Below are 13,159 nucleotides of genomic sequence, written 5' to 3' on the forward strand. Positions count from 1 at the left end.
GTCACAGGGCCAGAGTGATTTTACTCTAATTAGGTCTGGATCCTACAAAAGCCCGCATATGCCTCTACAGCATAGTTTCTTTCAGATAATGTCACCTGAATATCACATAATATTGTCTTAAATGGGGCCCATCTATATGCAAGACAATAGTTTGCTGTGATTTTCAGTAAATCCTCAGTAAAATCCCGGTTTAAACACACTAAATAAGCATGATTGATTATTTGCTGAGTGAGCAGGCATAGATCACAATTATTAGTCCCTTCTGGTAATGGAGCAGCTTTTAGCTTAAACACCAATATATAGACGTCTCTAGCTGTAAATTATCCTGAGAGATCCCAACTTGTATTTTGTTGTAAAATTTTAAATAAGGGTTAAATAGTTTTATCAATAAAGATGCATCCTGTTGTTGCAGCTTCTGTTCAGAGTTCATGAATAAATTCAGCCCATCCCTCATAATTTTTTTGCTTCTATCACTGACTCATTCAATCATTCAGCTCAGCCTTTGACATGTGTATGTTATTCTGAGGGGGGGTGGGATTGGTGGCCTACGTGCAACTTGGAAATTATAAAAGGAAGCCTTCCATCTAGTGCAGCCATATGGGAATACAGAGAGGGAAGGCAGTGGGAGCAAATCGAGAGCAGTGATTTCCAAAATGGCTCGGCTATTGAATGACAATAGCCAGGCCCCTCTGCCTGTCTCTCTTTCTTTCACTGCTGCAGACTGCAAAAACTAACATAATAAAGCGGCCAGAGAAAATTACCAAATGTGATTTATTCTGATTTGAACAAATCATTTATCATTTAAATCTGGCAGCAGAGATATCCATGGTAACTGAATTTCTAGTTGTCCGATTCTGTGTGACTTGTGTCCTCCTCTTTATTTTATTTTATTTTTTTGTATTTTATGATTACCGAAAGCAAGGTTCGGGGGTCCAGCACATGTTTCTGCAACCACTGCTTCTGCCCTGTGTGGAATCCCTGACATTCCTGTCAGTGGGAATATATACAATGAAGTTTATCATATTTATTCTAGAAAATAGCATTTGTAAAAATACCACATCCAAACAATTTAATTAGGCACTGACAAGCTGCCACAGCCTTGGGGGAGTAAGGAAATAATGAGTTGTTTGGAAAGCACAGAACATGACATGTAAGGAGTGTGATAACTTAGAAAATTGAATTTTCAACACTTGCATAAAAATATAATTCTAAATAAAATTAGATTGTTTTCCCCTAATATTGAAATACTAAACAACTGGATCTTACAGTTGTTTAGTGTGGCAGATGTCATTGTATCTCCATAACCACACTTTCACCATCAATATTTTAGAATTATTTTCCAGAAATAGTCATTTTGTCCATATTTTTTCTAAATTTATTGTCAGTGTGCAGCGCTTAACCGTGTTTTCATCATTCCTCTAATATACGGCAGAGTCGGTGAGCAGCCCTACATATTCTCTCATCCGTCAAGGAAGGGGAGATTTTTGTCAATAAATAATTCACCACTGATAGCCAGCTCTAATGCCTACATGAACAAATCTCTCAGTTACAGCCATCTTGGGAGTACGCCAGTCCAAGAGCATACTTAATAAACAAATACAGAGGCTGACAAGCTCTGGTTTCACTGATGTCTTTCCGAGAGGAAAGTATTTGAAGACAGTCGGTGAAACAACATCCTTTCTGTGGGTGAAGGTTTAGGGGTCAGGTGTGGGTTATTGCTGCAAGAGCGAGTGGCCCCGTTGCATTGCTACTGCTGATCCTCTCGATAGATTTACTGTCCATTTTACACAGTGCATAATTTCAGTTTTCCTTTAGAATTATCTGACATTTATGTTCCAGCATTTTATGATCTTGCACCATTTAGTGGGAATTAAATGATGGTGGACATAGCAATAGAAGGCATAAAATATACAAACGATACTCGTGAACATAGCTCTGCTGTGTGTGAGGATAGGCTTTTGCATCATATTTGTGTTTGTGCGTCCACTTTTAGGACCGGAGCTGAGTCGGTATCACAGCCTCACATCGACCACATGTTCGCTTGGTCTAGAAACATGATCCAGACACGATTCCCTTAACCCGGCCCTTTGGGTGAAATGGCAATGTGAGTGTGCGTGTCTGTGCAACATCTCGTCACGGAAATGTTCTTGTCATACATGTCATACGCTACAAACAGCAACTGCCTTATTTGTTGGAAGCATTACAATGTTTTTGTATTTCCATAGAAGTAATATTAGAGTCATGATTGGGATAATTTTCTTGCTCAGTTTGAGGGGGCTTCATTTTATGTGCATCCTGGGTGAGCCAGCATGGTCCACTCCTTTTGGTGCATTCAAATCAGATGGAAAACATGACATTAGCTTTTGTGCAAATAAGAACAAATTTACAGTGTGATCAGTGTGTGTGTATTTGCAAGCATGCGCAATCATATGTATGTGTGTGACTGGACATGGTTGTTGGACAGTTATTTAGCTCATCTGTGTGTCTGCTGCAAGACTCCTTACATGAAATATTCAAAGTCCAGTGAAAATTGATATGCTGATCTGAAGTCTGTTTCCCTCTCTCTCTCTCCCTCTGACCAGATCCCCGTGGAGCTGCATCGAAGAAGGATCCTAATATCACATATCAGTTAGATGACCAAGTTCAGGGCCTGCATGACTGCTGCAGCTCGGCGCTGGAGCTTGGATCAATGGAATACTGTTGGGGATACAATGGACCACGCCCACACACTGATTAGACCCTCTGATTGGATATCACATGGATGTCTTGACCACTACCATGGCTTTCATGCAAATTGATGAAGGTAATTTTAGTCCCTTAAGTGAAATTTGATTTGCGTTAAGAGCTCTTGCTACTTTTTCTTAATCTAAAATGGTTTTGATTAATAGTCTGAGGGAACGTGGAGAAATGTAACCAAGCGTTAACAGTCTAATGTATCTCTGCACTAAATTAGTGGCGCTGCTGTTTGTCATCTCAGTTTATTGCCAGTCTTTTCAGGCAAAGAAGAACTGATTTCTTCACTATAGTCTCCACTCAAAAGCACACATTTTTATGACATCTATCCTTGACTTTAATTTATTACATGCCATGAAACTCTCTCTCAATTAGCTGAATGGATGTCTTGCAGATCAACTGCCACCAACACCTTCCTAATCAGAGGCCTAGAGGTCATTTAAATCAATGCTTTGTAACAGGGAGAAATTTACCATAAAGTCACACACGCGCCACATACTCATACACAGCCAAAAATACCAACGCTCACGCACTGTCACACACAGAAACTAAAATGTTATCAGCAAACAAGGCCTTGCTATACCATTGTATCCACCTACCCAGACTGTAGCTGTTACGTGCTCCTCTAAATGTCTGCGACACTTCACCTCACCTCCTCAGAGCGGCACAGCGCTGCACCCTGACCAAATGAAAAACAATCTGAGGAAACAGGGAACAATCCTAGGCAGGCTCCAGCGGGCTGCCATAAAAAGAGGGGCTGCCTCTCCAGCCTCTCCCTCATGCCTTCAGCTTTAACTCTATGGGCTGATGAAAGATCAATGGGCCGACTGGGCAGCCGCTGCTGTGCCTGCTGTCCGCCGCTGCACCAGGAAGCGAGCCAATTACAAAACACCAGAAAAAAAAGGAAGAATGGGAAAACCCTCAATCTTTGTGACTGCGAACTGAGTGATTACTGAAAGTTGTGTGTGTGTTTTCATGTTATCTCATATATGCTGAGTCTGGCCTGTTGCAGCCAGACTTATTTTCAAGAAATGTTGAATGTTTCCAGCCTGTGGATCGTATTCCAAACTCATTTTAACCCCCGGTCTCTCCCTACGTCCCCCACCTCCCCTACCTCACCCTCTTTAACACCCCTTTAACCCTCCAGCCCCCGCCTCCAGGAGCCTCACTCCAGATCTGTACCAGCTAACCAGACCTCTGGATCTCCGGCAGGAGTAATGGGGGTTGGCGCTGGGGTTTGGTGCAAACACGCAGCAGCAGACAAACAAATCATGTTAAGTCTCTGCTGCCACGGCTGGCAGCACACTCAAAGGGGAGCCGGTGCCCTGCCAGGGAGGAGGGTGCACCCATTTTCCCAGGGAGGGGGTGAGGGCGAGGGTGAACACGAGGGAGGGTAGCGTGGAGGGGAGGCCTGGTCCTTATCGAGCGCGGATCACAGACACCTCCGCCCCTCCTGGCAGGAATGCACACAGCCCCTGTGGGAGGAGAGAGGGAGAAGAAAGGAGGAGGAGGAAACAAGCAGACATTAAGAGGGGAAGTATAAAGGGAAAGAAAAGAGCGAGTGAGGGAAAGTGAGTGACTGAATGAAGGAGGAAGACAGACCCGGAGAGAAAAAGACCTGCCCAGCTTTAGCAGAGGGAGTGTCTCTGAACACACACACGCAGACAAAAACACACCAATCACAGCACTCAACACACTCTCACTGGATTGAGAGCACCGCTGGGAGAGCACATAAGAAAACAAACAGGGCATTAGCCTGCTTAAATACCATTCTAACCATGCGACTGCGGTTATCATTACCTCACTTCAGTCACGGTTTTAATGCAACGTGCATCACTGATGACAGCTGAGGAGAGATCACACACTGCAGAGGTGTTAAATTTGATGTTGTCGGGCCGTCGAGAAATGCTGGGTAATTCTTAGCTGTGTGTGTGTTTCAGAATGAAAACAACATGTAACATGTAATTGTGAGGGAACTCCCAAAAAGGTCATTTTTATATCTTTGTTCTTGAGTGATCATTTGTCATTTGTATCCTCTTGGTGTTTCCCAAAACAAGCACACCCTAATCTTAAACCGTCGACACCTCCCTCACAAGTTGGTTGCAAATATTCCCTCTTTCCCTAAAAATAACCAAAGAAGGCAGGATGATAAAACATTTTAGCTATAAAGAGTCTCGATTGTATGATATTTCCGCCACCCCCCCCCCTCCTGGGATGGAAATATTTATTAATTAATAAATTAATATTTAAGCTTATAGAGAGCAAACTGTGATCTTAACATGGAATTCCTGCACGCTGGCTGCAAGCTCTTTGTGGTTGTGTGTCAGGGCAACGAACAGATTTTGTCAGGTGGAGATTGGGGTTTAGGGGTTCATTTACAGTTCACCCAAGAGCATTCCATGCAGTCTTTACATTTCCATTCACCCTCACTCTCTACCCCCTTCCTCTCTCTCGCTCCTTCGCCTATTGTGCGCTTCTTTCTTCTGCCTTTTTGAAATGCTAATATCCACAAACTGTTATCCCTCCGCCGTTGATATGGTTCGCTCTTCGGTTGAAAATGCGGAGAGCTCTGATGTATATTCTGCATGCTCTCCTGCATGCCCAGGAGCGGTACGGTCATGACGGAGATGTGAGTCACACCTCAGTGTACATACTGTAACGTCTGTGCTGATCCCTAATTACTTTAAAGTGTCTCTGAAATGCACTGCTGATCAAAACATACAGCCAGACGCACACACTCTGACAGCCGAGGTAATACTAGTACTATAGCCCGATAATCCCCTTCTTAACACTTCCTTGAGTTGAACTTTTCACAAATCTTTGATATTTTGTGAAGGAGTCTAACAAAGAAGACAGAAAGTCATACAGACAGACATGCAGGCAGGAGGTTATTTTATTTAAGTTACCCAGAATGTCATTTATTCATGCATCTAATGATTAGTTTGCCATTAATAACATGGAAATTGTTCTTTAATTTGTGGCTTAATATTTAATTATTTTTTTACACTATGCATAACTGTATCAACTGTGCTGTGATAATACAGAGGACGGGTTTTTTTTAATGGTATGTTAAAAAAATGACACTGGGCTAGCGTGATACAAGCTCTTTCTCTTTGGTTGAAGTGGAACACTTTCATTGCTGAGCTGGCACACTTTTTGGTCAAATAGCATAATGAATTTTAATTTAGCATAATTAATGCCCATAAAAATAGCATTATGATTTAATAGACGGCCCTTTTTGAAAGATATGTGAGTCAGTTAAATATTAAGTTAGAAGTGCCCGTCGTTGTAGTACTCCACTGGACTGATGACTGTAGATTTTTAAATGGTGAGCTCTGTGGTAATGCAACTTTACGGCACACAGTAGCCATGGAATGTGAATCATAGTTTGATAAATTAACTACTGTGCAATTTTTGAAAATTGTTTAATCGTCTTAGTCATTATTCTACTGTATTAGAATTTTTTCATCGCCAAAAGAAGTTAAAAATTGATTTAACACAATTTTATCCTAGCTGTGCAACTTTGCAGAAAAGAAATGCTTTTATAATAAAATAACATTTATTATTTTAAAACTGTAATTAACACAATTTATGAAGATAATTACTGCAGTCCTCCAGTTCAAAATCCACTGTTTTCTTTTAACTGGTGTTATCAGAATCTCCTCAGAGTAACAGTAAAGCATGATGCTGTATATTTTCTTAAAAACTAAGATAAAACATAGCCCTAAGTGTCTAACGCATCCTTTTTGGAGCAACTTATAACAGGTCAAAATGTTTTATATCTGTCAGTTTTACCAGTGTGAAAAAGAAAAGTGCTCTGTTGCTGAAAGAATGAGCAGAAGTACTTCGACGTAACCCAACAGCAGCCGTTTCAGCAGAGTGCAGTTCTTTTCTCAGGCTTTTTCTTTGTGTTCCTAAAATGGGAAATATTCCCGTCTCAGCCCAGTTCCATCTGTTTGTCTGACCAGAGTGGCAGCGAGGCTAACTTATTGCTAGCACATGTGACCGGGTGAGTGTGTGTGTATGTGCCATGGCCTATCACACAGCAACCCCTTGCCTATCAGCCCCCCCTCCTGCAACCCCCCCAGATAGAGCTCTACCTTCATTAATGCAGACCCACGGCAAGCGCATGTCTCCACATGTTAGCATGGGACGCAAACATCTGGCTTATTTTGGGCATTGTGGGTCCGCTTTCCTCTATTAAACCTTCTCTTGCTCGTTTCTGGTGTCCTAAAAGGGGCAACTCACATTTTGCCTCTCTGAAGGAGAGGAAGTCGCGCTGGTGTTGTTGTGGCGAGGAACTTCAAAGAGGCTGGGACGTCAGTCATGAGCAAGCAGAGGGCAGAACCTGGTCAATGGTGGGGATTTATCGTCTAATAGCCCCTCTGGGGGGACTTTAGGTCTAATTTCAGAGGTGCTGAAAGTAGGATTTTATGGAGTATGCCATGTCCTAAGGTCTTCTTGTTTCACATGTTTTTCTTCATAACACAGAGGCTAATTGCAATGATAATGTAAAAGTTCATAGCTGTTTTTTTTTCCAATTTTGAATTTTGAATAGATTTAGGGAGATAAACATATGTTGAAAAGGTCGCAACATTTGAGGATTAGTGAATTCTTATACTCAAGTAAAAAACAGGAACCTTGTTAAATCACACGCTTACATTCATACCTTAAACAACAGTGGTGTGAATTCAGTGGGCATTCTTTATCTAACCTGGAGATGATGTCACCCGAGGACAGCCTATCACGTCACACAGCCGGCAGTAATGCCAGTTTACTTTAATATTGATGTTTTCCTCCCCTTGTCTCTCCATCAGCAATATATTTAATGGTCAGATTCTGTGCTTATTCAGCACGAGAAAAACGAGAGCAAGGTAAACATGCCAACTCGAGAGCACAAGACATTAGTCTTGCAGCTTGAAATAACTGGATTGCATTTAATGAGACGTATGTAAGTTGAGAGGGCAGACATTTGTTTTGTTCCTGACCGCGTGTGCCGAATTAACTGACAAACAGTGAACTTCTCAGACTTCGGGACTGCATAGTGTTCCAACAGCCATCAATACAAGCTCGTGATCTGCAGTCGCTGTCAGTCAGGAGGTCGTTTAGAAGAAATGCACATTTAATGGCTTGATGCATTGTGATTGGAGTGGTTAATTGATGATCTGGTTGTAAATTTCTGTCTCACGGCTGTCACTGTCTCTCCTCCCCTTCTTTCATCGTTCTCTCTGTTTATCGCCCTTTGTCTCTTCACTTCTCTCAACTTTTCGCTCCCCCTGTCCTGTGACTCCCATCCGCGTCTCTCTCGCCGCCTCGACCTGTCCCGCTTCTCGTCGATTGGAAAGTTGAATGCAATGGCGCTCTTGAAATATTCACAGTTGAAATCCATCTAATTGCCCGGTTGAAATTCATCTCATAAAATTATTCACAGTTATGCGGTGGGAACTGTTTGTGTTGGCTGCCAACCAACGCCGAGCTCTGAGCATGCCAGATCTGGAGGTTGCCGGGGTGCTGCTGCTGGTGCAGATGTGCCGCCTAATTGCAGATCCCTCCATGCGGAAACTATTCCTCCCAACCATTTCAAAGCATCTGCAATAGGTGTCACTGCAAGGTTAAACCAACTTCAAAATGCAAGTCCTGTTTCCATCCCTCACTACTGAACTGATTGTGTAGTGTTGCGTGCCCTCGGAAAAGAGGAGGAAAAAAGGCATTGAAAGAAGGAGATGTGTAACCCTGGTCGTGCCTCACATTAGTTTGCCAGTGTCTGCTGCCTGTGCACTGTGACTTGAAATAGAGGGAAATAATGTGCATAACATTGAGAAAACAGGGCTTCATTATTAATGGTGAGGTCAGTTATTGTGTGTCTCTCAAACATTTCAACCAGTGATTCAGATTGAAGTATAATGATTGAAACCTTGTAATAGCATTTAGTTTTTAAATAATTGTAAGATTAGACTGTTGCATGCTTTCAAAAGTCCTCTTGTTTTAATGGTTAACTGTAACTAACGGCAGAGAACTGAAAACAGAGCTGATTACTTTATCTTGGTTTACTCATTTGAATGCTTTCTGGGAAGGTATTGATTTAGTCAATTGCAGTAGTTAATGGTGACTGTATACACTAATTGGAACCTGGAAAAGAAAGTATAGGGTTTCATATTCCTGTAGCAATAACAATGCAAGCTAAATAAAAGGATGTTACGCACTTATTAATCAATGGAGGCAGCCCTCAACACAAATATTGAATCCAGCAATTGCTGTGAGAGCTGTTAGAATATCTGAATGTCAGCTGAAGCAAAAGAAAAGGAGTTCATCAACACGTGAAGGATGCTCTTAAGAACACACCGACAGCAGTTCAATGCTGAAATCCAGACACGGGGACTCCACAGAGACACTTAAGCTATAGCTGGTGGACAGCTGAGTAAAGAACACGGGGCTCTTATCACTGGACGGACGTGATAGATCAAAGGCTGAAAACATATAAGCTTGTATGTTCCGGTGTACAGCAAAGCATCTGTTTCTGAATCTATTTGTGATTAGCCTTTCAGAAATGTTTGAAAGGTTTCTTGTACAACCCCATTTCTAAAAATGTTGGGACTTAAAAACAATGACATATACTCAATTGAAAACAGGCTGGCGACCTGCCCAGGGTGTCCCCTGCCTTCGCCTGAGAGACAGCTGGGATAGGCTCCAGCCCCCCCGTGACCCTGCAAAGGATTCAGCGGTGTATAGATAATGGATGGACAATATATTTAATTGACCTCATCAACTTCAGTGATTTTAAGTCAATATATGCTTAAAGACTGGGAACGCTGTGGAACACTCCAAAAGCACCTGTTTGGAACATTCCACAGGTAAACAGGTTCTTTGGGTTCACTGGTAACAGGTGACAGTGTCATGATACTTTCATCATGATGACACAGTTTGTTTGCCAGTGATTTCCCTATTTTTTTTATTTACATTTTACACTGCGTCCAAGCTTTTTTTGGAAAGCGGTCTCTAAGTTGAAAACGCAGACAATGGTCTCATCTCTTGTCTGTGTGTGATGTTATTTTCCAAAGCAGAAAGTGAGCTGCTAAGGAACTTAGTAAGAGCAACCGTATGAGTTCCTAAAGCTATCCTTAATTATGCCTAATGGTCTGTAAGAATGTGTGTTTTCTGCTGGGGCTGTTGTGGCTTTATCAGCCTTACCGCTGCTGCTGAACTTCTTGCTCATACGTGGTTGTCCTGTTCAGTTTGAGCCTGTCTATGTTTTGCCAGGTATGCTTGTCTATCTATCGTTTCACATGAACAATTTTGTCATAAATATTTTCTCAGAAACCAAAAAATAAACAACAAACAAACAAAAAAAACCCCAAATCATATTTTTCTTCATTTTGTGCACAGCGCGCTTGAAGTCCAGTTGTGGGAAGCTGAGAAAGAGACAGCGAAAGAAAGACAGCCTGTGTATTAGTGCATGTATAGGTGCTTGTGTGTGTGTGCAGCCCTCTGTCTGGCCAGCCATGGCCACATCTGTTTGTCATGTTAGCACTTAAGCGCCTGCAGGAGCCACGATGCTAAGTGGAGACAGAGTCCTCTCTCCCACTCTCTCCATCCTCCCTTTCTCCTAATTACATTTGTTCATTAATCCATTTTCTGCCCACTTCTCTTTCTTGTTTATGTTCTTGCTCCAGTGGGCTTTTGCCTCCTCGGACCAGCAGACAGTGACCTTTAAGGAGATGCCAAAAGACTCTGTAAGACAATGTTACCCTTTCACCCTTTCACCATGCACACACACACACAAACACACACACCGCTACCCAGTCACATCTTGGCCCCTCAGTATCCCCTCAGGCCATCTCCTTCAGAGAGGCTAATGGAGTTAGCCTAATGTCTGCACAGCGCCAGCCATAAAACTGATTTGAGGCTAAAGGCTTGGTGCCGAGACCACCACTCTGCCTACAAAAAAGGGAGATGTGAGTGAGATGTTAAAAGAGAGCGAGTGTATCTTTAGAGGAAAAGAGGTTGGGGTGGCGGCGGCGGCAGTGTGGGGCAGGCTGGCGTAACTACGGCAACTGCAGACAATCTAATTGGTATTGACATCCTTGTCTCGGAGGAAATTTGACATCTAAGGGCAAATCATTCTATTTAGTCGCCTGAATAGTCTCCAAGGCGGGGCTTGAGGAGCACAATCACGCTGTAGCGTTGTTCTGGTCCTCATGTCTGGGCCAGCTCTGCCATGCAGCAATCGATCCTAATCTGATCGGGGGAGGGGAGGAGGATAAGCGGTATGGGGAGAAAAAAATGACAATAAAATCAAAAGCTCTGTTGGGGTAATATTTAACAAGCGGGAGTACAATTGAGCCCTGCTGGGGCGGCAGCCTGTAATGCACTTGTGCTGCTGTAGCATGGTTAATGTAAAGAAAAACCCGGGAGTAATGGCTCTTCAGCCAAGGTGGCCAGGCTTCAAAGAAATCTGCTTGCTTTAGCTAAAAGACTGCCAGGCCGGGCCGCCAAAGACCTTCATTCTGTTAGAGCATCAAATATGGCCCCCGCTCAGGACACACAGACACCCTGATTTTATTATCCTCACTCCCCTGAGAAACTCATCTCATCCCTCTTTTTGTTTGTGTGACTGACCATCAATGTGAAAGAGTGAAGTGGTGCTGTCCATCAAAAGGCACACATGCTGCTTTTTCTTGGGTCAAAGAGGAGTAAAGGGTATCTGTGGTGTCTCCACACTCTGACAGTAATGACAGTGGTGGTTGAGGCTACATTTTTCATCAACTGGATGCATCAGTTTTACAAGGAAAGTTCTATCAGGGCTGCAAGAACGCTCAGTTTGCCACAAAGAACTTTGTATGTTGAGTTATCATTCGTTCTTTTATCTGTCTAGATCTCTGAAACCCAAGCTTATTAGAAAATGACGTTCATGCTATAAACTTGTCAGAATTGTGTACAAGATGAAAGTATTCAAAACGCAGACTTGTCTTTATAGACATTCTTATGGCAGCTGTTGCATGAAGTCCATTTTCCCCAAATCCAGCCATCATACTATGCCTAGATTCCCACTTAAGTATCCTTTTGGATGCTTTTCGCTAACAGTTACAAGTGTTTGACTGCCAGCATGCTATGCATCTGGAAATCCCATCGTGTGTGCAGCAAAGAGGATGTACCTAAAACAGGCCAATACATTCAGGTAATGCAGTGTTTTCATCATCTCGCGATTACTCAAGTAGCTGCCAAACGCGTGGCTGAAGAAATCAGGGGAAAGGCTGTTAAATGTCATCCAAATCAAGTTGGAGGCTCAAATGAAGGCTGGGACAAACTGTCCTGTCCCAAAAGTGTATATATTTAGATAAACACCTGCAAGGACTTATTCTAAAGTAAAATAAATGTACTTTTATAACTCTTTTCTGAAGACCCCCAAAAATGTAAGTGTAGAATTTTAACCATTCATTGAAGAAGGCCATGGCTGATATTGTTGGAAACTAACAAACTATTCTTTGGTATCACTACAATCATGATTCTCTAATTTTATTATGAATAACAGGATAAACACAATGGGAATTAGTTGTGAAACTATAGAAAAAGTTCTTCAAACACAGCCATGACAGCAAATGAAAAACTTAATTATTTGCAATTCGCAATTGAGCGAGAATAATCGGGTGGACGTAGAATTGGTTTTATCAAGAGGTTCCCTGCTGTTTTCCTCAGTGTCTCCCAGTGATATGGCTCTGCTTCACTCAGTGTGGCTCAGTTTGAAGTCTATTTGATTTACACTGGTTGTGTGTGTGTTTGTGTGTTTGTGTGTGTGTGTGTGTGTGTTTGTGTGTGTGTGTGTGTGTGTATTCTGATATGTTATCTATAAGAGGACCAACTATATTTGTAGTGATAATGTGATGGAGATGGAGATAAACTTTTGTTTTGTGGGTCCTTACATCAACAAAGTTATCTTTCAGTTATTTTTAGTGTTTGAATTAAGCAAATGGTCTAGTAATACGGCATCTGTGTGAGACGGCTGCTATCCTTGATGACAGAAGGCCGTTCTAACATGTGGTTAATGTTGTGAAATAGTCGCAGTTTGGTTCGGTTTAGGTGATGCTGCATACGTGATGCTACATATGTTAAAGTGATAGTTGAGGGTTTTTTGAAGTGGGGTATGTTTGAGGTGTTTATGCATGGTCAGTGTCAGGTCAGAAACCCCATTTGAAACCAAAATTCACCTTCCTGTGTGAATTAGTCCTTTGTTTTACTCGTGCATCCACCCCAGTGTCCTCTGTTTATGGGCTCTTTTTGCTCTTCATACTATGTCACCTTGCTCTGAGCGACTAATATTGCGACGGATGGGTTCAGTTGGAGTTAGCTGAAAGCACCTCATACAGACACTACAGGGTACCTTATGTGTCTGTATGAGACATCGTGGAACATGACAAAACCTCTGTATTTG

The sequence above is a fragment of the Chelmon rostratus genome, chromosome 19 (assembly GCF_017976325.1).
Source record: "Chelmon rostratus isolate fCheRos1 chromosome 19, fCheRos1.pri, whole genome shotgun sequence".
Taxonomy (NCBI): Eukaryota; Metazoa; Chordata; class Actinopteri; order Chaetodontiformes; family Chaetodontidae; genus Chelmon; species Chelmon rostratus.